The 7125-nt window shown below is 40.1% G+C and overlaps 1 long non-coding RNA gene across 1 annotated transcript; it reads left to right on the plus strand.

Annotated features, from left to right (window-relative positions):
• The first annotated feature begins 5572 nt into the window (after positions 1 to 5572).
• On the plus strand, positions 5573 to 6721 carry LOC308311397. Its single transcript, XR_013963651.1, has 3 exons — positions 5573 to 5630; positions 6130 to 6250; positions 6595 to 6721. It is a non-coding gene; the product is annotated as an uncharacterized lncRNA (long non-coding RNA).
• Positions 6722 to 7125: the final 404 nt, after the last annotated feature.

Below are 7125 nucleotides of genomic sequence, written 5' to 3' on the forward strand. Positions count from 1 at the left end.
CATAGGAACATGGGTTTTTCAGAAAACTGTTAGGACATGTTAAGACATTTTTTTAGAATCTACTTAAGTATAGGCCTATACTATATTAATTGTCTTATTGCGTGCATTTACCTTCCTCTGGTAAATCGATAGACAAAAACAGGTCATCGTCGATCCATGCGGCTTCTGGCACTGAACATGCAGGATCTGACGGCCGTGACTTTGTTGAGGTCGAGGCAGAGGAGACAGGTGGCTGGGGTCTGGTAGATGCAAGTGGCTGCTGGGGTCTAGTAGATGTTCTCGATGTTGACGAGCCAGGTGCCTGGGAACTGGTTGATGAAGAGTAGGCAGGTGGAGGAGGGGGGTTGTGTTCCTAAATAACAAAGTCAATGTTAACATCTGGACTAGATACTTGTATATTATACTTGACATAAAACATTATATCTTGAGTCACTGCAAATATGTTGTGTGTGCGACTTATTTCCTTGATCTTGCCAGTTATGTACTGTTGGAACCTCTTCATCTGTTTGCTGCTGATGTTGTTTAGCCTCGTATTCAGCCACCGCTGTACAGAGAGGAACGCCTGACCGCTTCTGGCCTTCTCATCCTTACTGTAGTCCTCTGGCCTATCTTTGTGTGTTGTGTGCAGCCTGTACAAGTTCCACATTTCGGAGTATGTTGCGGTCTCGAAACCTTTCTGGCCATAGATGCACCTGTCAGCATTGTGATGAAGGGTGTTTGCCACCTGTGGGAAACCTTCAGCGTATTCTAGAAGATAGTCCTTGATCCACCTCAGGTGTATGTTTGGCTTTGGGCCTGCTTTGGTTTCTACCACGTGCTTGTCCAAAAAACTGTAAACAGATGTAAAAAAGATGTAACGTTAACATTAATAACGAATTGCAGTATTGCTGTGTTATTGTTACCTTTGCATAGACATTTCTATAGAGAAGATGATAACCATACATATAATTGTATCTAGAACCAATCTAATTTGAAAGAAACTAAGCACTTATTTGTATTTGAAATAAAATGTACACTCACAACTGAATGTATCCCACGTCGTTCTCAACAAGCCAGTGGAAGGAGGCGTGCATGTACTGTCCAACTTGAAGCACCATCTTCCCCAGGCATTGCAGGCGCGTGGGTGCTGTGATGCCTTCAGCCTGTAGACGTTGCACAGCATAGGGGATGGCTGTGGACTCCAGCAGCAGCTCTGGCGGAGGTTTGGGAAAGGATGCTGGGTTTTTCCGATCCTTGTACTGCTGGCAGTCCCTTGAAGGATGTAAAATGGCCTCTTGGCGACTCAAAGGTGCATCACTGTTCACCACCCGGATGACTGGCATCGACATGATGTGTGACTGTGACCTGCAATCTGTCTCCTTGCATAAACAAACAAACAAACAAACACATTAATAAATTATTACTTCCATATGAAATCTAACTTGTTATACATTTCTGTATAAGGTGAGGAGAAAACATCACAATGCACACAGAGAAGAAATGGATGCACTGTCTTAGCTGCTTCTAACACAAATGACTGCCTTAACTAATGTCACTCACAGCGACCTGTTCTCATTAATAGAGCCGTTTCATTAAGGATACTTCTGTCTTTCAAAATCAAACCATTGTAGATATCATAACAGCATCCAATTTGAATCACATTATAAGACAAGAAACCAATCTACAAGCTCACAACCCTGTGTTGTAGGGTTTCTTGAAAAGTTATTTCAGAGCATCATTCATTCTTTCTTTTTAAAACAACACTGAGCTTTGCCCAGACTTTTCATTTACTGATAAACATCTGCATAATTTAATTTACAAAATGTTTAAACAATTGGAGAGAAGTAGAAGAACAATTATTATAGCCTACTGTATGACCTAATCTTTTGACAAAATAAAATCATGTAGTATTATGAATCAGGATCTGTTCACAATTTAACTTAAGGCTAAACAGCAAATTGCGCTTACCTGTGTATGGTAGTCAAGATTTTAACAAGCAGACTTGATCCTCCTGTGTAGTAATGGTGTTGCAGTTGATCCTGTGTAGTAATGCTGTTGCAGTGTCTGACTTTCATTTAAAATGATATGAGTACCTGCCTAGCCTTATACTCACCTTGGGACAGGATGGGGGTGTCGTTGAGCTGGGGGGGGGGGGCAGCCCTCCTTACTAAAGCACGGGAAAAGTTCATGATCAAGGCCCATTGTTGTGGGGGTGGACCAAGCCCTCTTTTGCTCCACATGAGGATGAGCAGGATGGCAGGTGAGAGAGGGAGGGAGGGATGGAGGGATGGAAGATTGGATTAGACAATTCCATATCACACCTCTGCAGGAGGTGTGGGACTAGACATAGACAAGTGTGGAAAAATAACATTAAATGCAAGAAACACATACATTACATGAACACAAGGAAGGGAAGTATTTATGAAGATTTGCCAATGTGAACAATATATAAAATAGGAATAAATTGAAGTTTCAAATCACAACAGTTGACTCAAGACACTTTAGATGTAGAGCAGACACCCTGACAGTCCCAGCCTGAAAGAGAGAGACAGAGTGACAGATGGGGAGACACAAGCAAATACAAGTAGCAGCAACAATAACTCTTATATAATATAACATAGTATTAGTATTAGTGTGTAATATAATATTTGTTTTTATTGTTGTTATTGGAATAACGTTTAGCACTCTGAGCTGGAGTGGAACCCCCATCTCCACCCGAGAACAACACTAAAGCATTTGGAGAAACAGGCTAAATTAAGTGCACACTTCACCTTGAGGGACTTCACACCATAGTGTGAAGTCACTGTGGCTTTTGGGGATGTCCTTCCTGGCGCGCGTGCGTGCGTGCGTGTGTGTGACAAACAAGAATGTATAAACACATAGCAAAATAGACTGGTTTGATCACAATAACACACAAGTCAATTCACTACAAGATATTCCTAATACTCCAGATATCATGTTCATCAAATTAGAAAAAAACATAGAAATAGGCTGCCAATTTTATTTGTATAGTCTAGTATATATTTGTAAAAGTCTAGTAGTGTCAACTAATAGTATGTCATCAAATCTTAGCTGGTTAGACCATATAATGTCACCTAATTCTGATCAGTGTGTTGGTCTATTGTATTGCGCCTCTAAGCTGTTTCATCTTGTTGATGTGTCAATTTGATCATGGCAAAATAAATATAATATATTAGTTTTTGGCTTTTCTACATAGATAGATAGATAGATATATGTAGCCAGGCTGAGTTGAGCCTCAGGGGCCACCATGCACTGTCACTTCCTCATTGGCAATCAAAGTGAGTATTTAAAGGCCCTGTAGCCAGTCTACCAAACATAGGCTGCATGTTGTTGCCATTTTTTTTGGCCTGTTTTTCCCTGACAAGGTGAGCAACATTGATGCATGGTTGTTTTTGATAATTGTATTAAGTAGTATTTTAATCATTATTTTGTTACTCCCAGGTAAACATTGGGTCCATCAGAGTGACAGAGTGACTGACTGACTTCAGGACAGGTCAACCATCACAGTATGCTGTTTATCCCCGGGAAGTCCCTGATGGGCTGAGGGACGCGTCAATAATAAGCTTAACATGAAGCGCATAATGCAAAACATATGTATGTAGACTACTATACTATATTAACACATTCATGACGGGAAATCCTTTTGGTGTTTTATGGATTAGGTTATACTTTTGCTAAAGTACATTAGTAGGCTATGTACAAGCTAATCGCAAGGCTGAGAGAGGCGGAGGTGCAACGTCGTACTGAAGATGACGTCCCAGCAGCAGCTGGCGAGACCCCCCCCTCCCATGACTCACCACAACCACGAAGGTCGTCCCGTCCGACAGCAGGGACGCATTCGAACCCACATCACCTACCAGTGACATGTGGGAATCGAGTGGCTGGTTCCGCGTCCACCGCTGCAGCAGTCCTCTTTCAGCCTTGGCTGTGATTTTATTGTTTATTTATTTGTTTTATACTGCATGTGAGTGTTTAGTGTTTTATTGTTTTTCTACTGCATGCTTTTTTTTAGTGAGTGTTTAGTGTTTTATTGTTTTTATAAATTTAATGTAAGTTTAAATGTAAGTCGCTCTGGATCAAGAGCATCTGATAGTGTTTTATTTTTATAAATGTAAGTTTAAATGTAAGACGCTCTGGATCAAGAGCATCTGATATTGTAATGTTATATTGCACAAGCTTTTAATTAGGAAATAAAATAAATATAAAGTGTTTCACTTTAAGGTTAATAAAACACCTCCTTGTGGTTGGGGGAACTTTCTCAAGCCCTTGTCTCAAACTTGTTTGTACTAACATTATATGTAAAGTTAACATACAGGACAAAATGTGAAACATTAAGCACACACTGCAGGGACTCGAACCCTGTTCCCGGGGCAGAACACCAGGAGTACCGTTACCAGTGTTTTTGCCATGTTGACACAATATGTCCTCAATAATAAAATTACACCCTCTGTAGCGGTCCCCGCCGAAAGAAGGTCAAGACTTGACTGATGAAAATGAATTTATTTAATCCATAAACCACCGTAAGAACTGACAAGAAAATAAAGAACACAAAAACAAAATAGTCTGTTAATATTACACATATTTTCCCATAAAATTGCTGTAGCTCAAAATCTTCAAATGTAAGCTAACTAGCATATTCAAAACAGTACAATTCCTTTTTTAGATGGCTTTTGAGCATCATTCAGAAATACTGTAAACACATTACAATTAATTAATAGACTTTAACTCACCAAGCACTTATTATAAAGAACTCGCTTTTCCTTTTTAACAGCTGTTTTTAACTCCAAAAGTAATGAAATGCCTCTTTTTAACCCCTTTTAAGTATAATATAATTAAATTAAATAAAGACCCTTTTTATCCAAAATGTATGAACTGCAGTGATAGCAAGCCTTCCTTTGCATGTACAATTATAACCTTTCATTTAATTACAACCCACTTTTACAGAAAGAGTAGCATTATTTATTATTAGCAATAGTGCGTTATCCTTGTGTGCCTTTTCTGCAGAAATACGTTTCATTCAACTGAACAGAATGTAAACAAATCAAAAAATGCATTTTTAGCAACAGTCCTTTTGCTCCAAACGTGTTGTATTGTACGTTGCAAACACAGTCCATGTGTACCAACCTTATGCCTCTTCGGGGGGTGCTAAAACAAACATTGAATGTATCAATGGTAAACAGAAAAAGGGGCGCGATTTGCTTTGTAGTAGCAGCACAAAGACGCGTCTCCTCGAGAAGCGTCTGACTGCAGGGCAGGATTGATTGATCAGGAAGTCTCTGCGAGGGGGGAGGGCATTGATCAGGAAGTATTTGCAAGGGTGGGGGCGGTCCATGGGAGCTTGTTGTTGTCCGCATGCCATGTCCGCTTATTATAAGCGACTTGTATTATTATCGTTATTTGTATTATTATTAATATTATTATTAATTTAATATGCTGCTATGCTTCTAGCTCTGCTATTTTCAAACAGTTGATGAACATTAGATTTAAATTAGCTAATCTGTTGCAATTTGTTGAGTGGCTTCTTTTCAACATTTCTGTTGCAAAATCTGGCACCACTTACAGCCTGTTTGCTGCAGTTCTTTCCACTTTCCAGACGCTTCTTGTTCTTTCTCCTCTCTCATCGAAGCAAGGTACGTAAAACCAGCAAGACAATATTAATATTATAAGTATAACTTAATATAAATGTAAACGTTCTGCAGTGCAAACTATAGCCTTATGAACAGGAGTTAATGAGTTCGTTTTTATTTTCTTTCTTGCCTGCTCGAGTAGCTTAGCCTCTTACTAACACAACAAGCAATATTCCGATTCTAACTTATGAAGCTAAACTACCATTAATACCATAAATATGAAATAAATGCTTAAACATGTAGCCAAAGTGTTAGGTTATTCAGCAACAGCTAGCATGGCTGCATACAACATACATCCCTGCTTCTGGTGACATATTATTTTAATTTGTGAGGTCTGTTAAATGATGGATCATTTTTATTAGTTTAATACTTTAAAAAGATTACTGTTATTGTTACAGCATAGGCAAATTGACAGATCTATGGCCTTTATGCCTGTCTACAGATGTAGATTATCTGCTCTGCAAATTCAGTGTAATTGTTAAAATTGTCTTGTTTCTTGCAGATGCATCGTTGCAGATGCATCGTTCCATATTGACCACCAATGAGTCTGTACAGCTCAAACAATGTACAACCTGCTGTACACTGTACCACTGCTCATATTAAAACTGCAATCGCTTTTGAAGGTATGTATAAGCTTGTTTTTTATTTTTAGGATGTATGTCTGGATGTACTGTAGAGAGGAGGCATTTTCATTATCTTTCAAATTGACATTGGGACTTATTCAGACTGTTGGCCTTGGCCAGGCAGGGTGTGTTATTCATGCACTCATTTCACCCAGGTTCCATCTCTGCAACGCATGCAATTTGTGTGTTCAGTGAGTCAGTCTAGTGACTGCCAGTGGTCTATGAAGGATGGATTTCCCCTTAAGTACATTTGAAATGTAAGAACGCTTCATGAGTTGGTGCTGTGTGTGTATATTATATACTGTATATTAATTTGTCATATTGTATGTCTCCCCTCCCTCTAGATCTGCGCATCATTAGATGCTGTCTTAACTGCAGATCAGACACATCTCAGGCACACTATCATTGTCCCTGCGGTGTAAGAACACCCTTTTAAGGGCTGATGCGATGAGAAAACACCTGCCGAAGTGCAAACTCTATTCAGGTCAACTGTCCAGCCCTCCTCAGTCTGCCAGCCCTGCGATGCACAGTGGTCAGTCTGCCAGCCCCGCGATGCACAGTGTTCAGGCGCCCAGCTCTTCTGAGCCCTCTACCCATTCCAGATGCCCGCACTGCTCTAAAGTCATGTACCGGAAGAATCTCCGTCTTCACATTGCACGCGCACATTCAGAAACGAACAAGGACATAACTGCCATAAGCCACCTTGCAGGTGTATGTGTAGATGCTAAGAATGGCATTTCAGCTGTCCAGAGAACTGGCCATGGCTTTTCTACACCGATACATGTCCAACGGAAATGCTGGGGAGAAAAACAGAGAACACGGTGTGAATTGGATGAATGCCTGAGCTACCTGCAGTTGGCACAACGGAGTGGTCT

This window comes from Protomyctophum bolini (genome assembly GCF_963924005.1).
Source record: "Protomyctophum bolini genome assembly, chromosome: 24".
NCBI lineage: Eukaryota > Metazoa > Chordata > Actinopteri > Myctophiformes > Myctophidae > Protomyctophum > Protomyctophum bolini.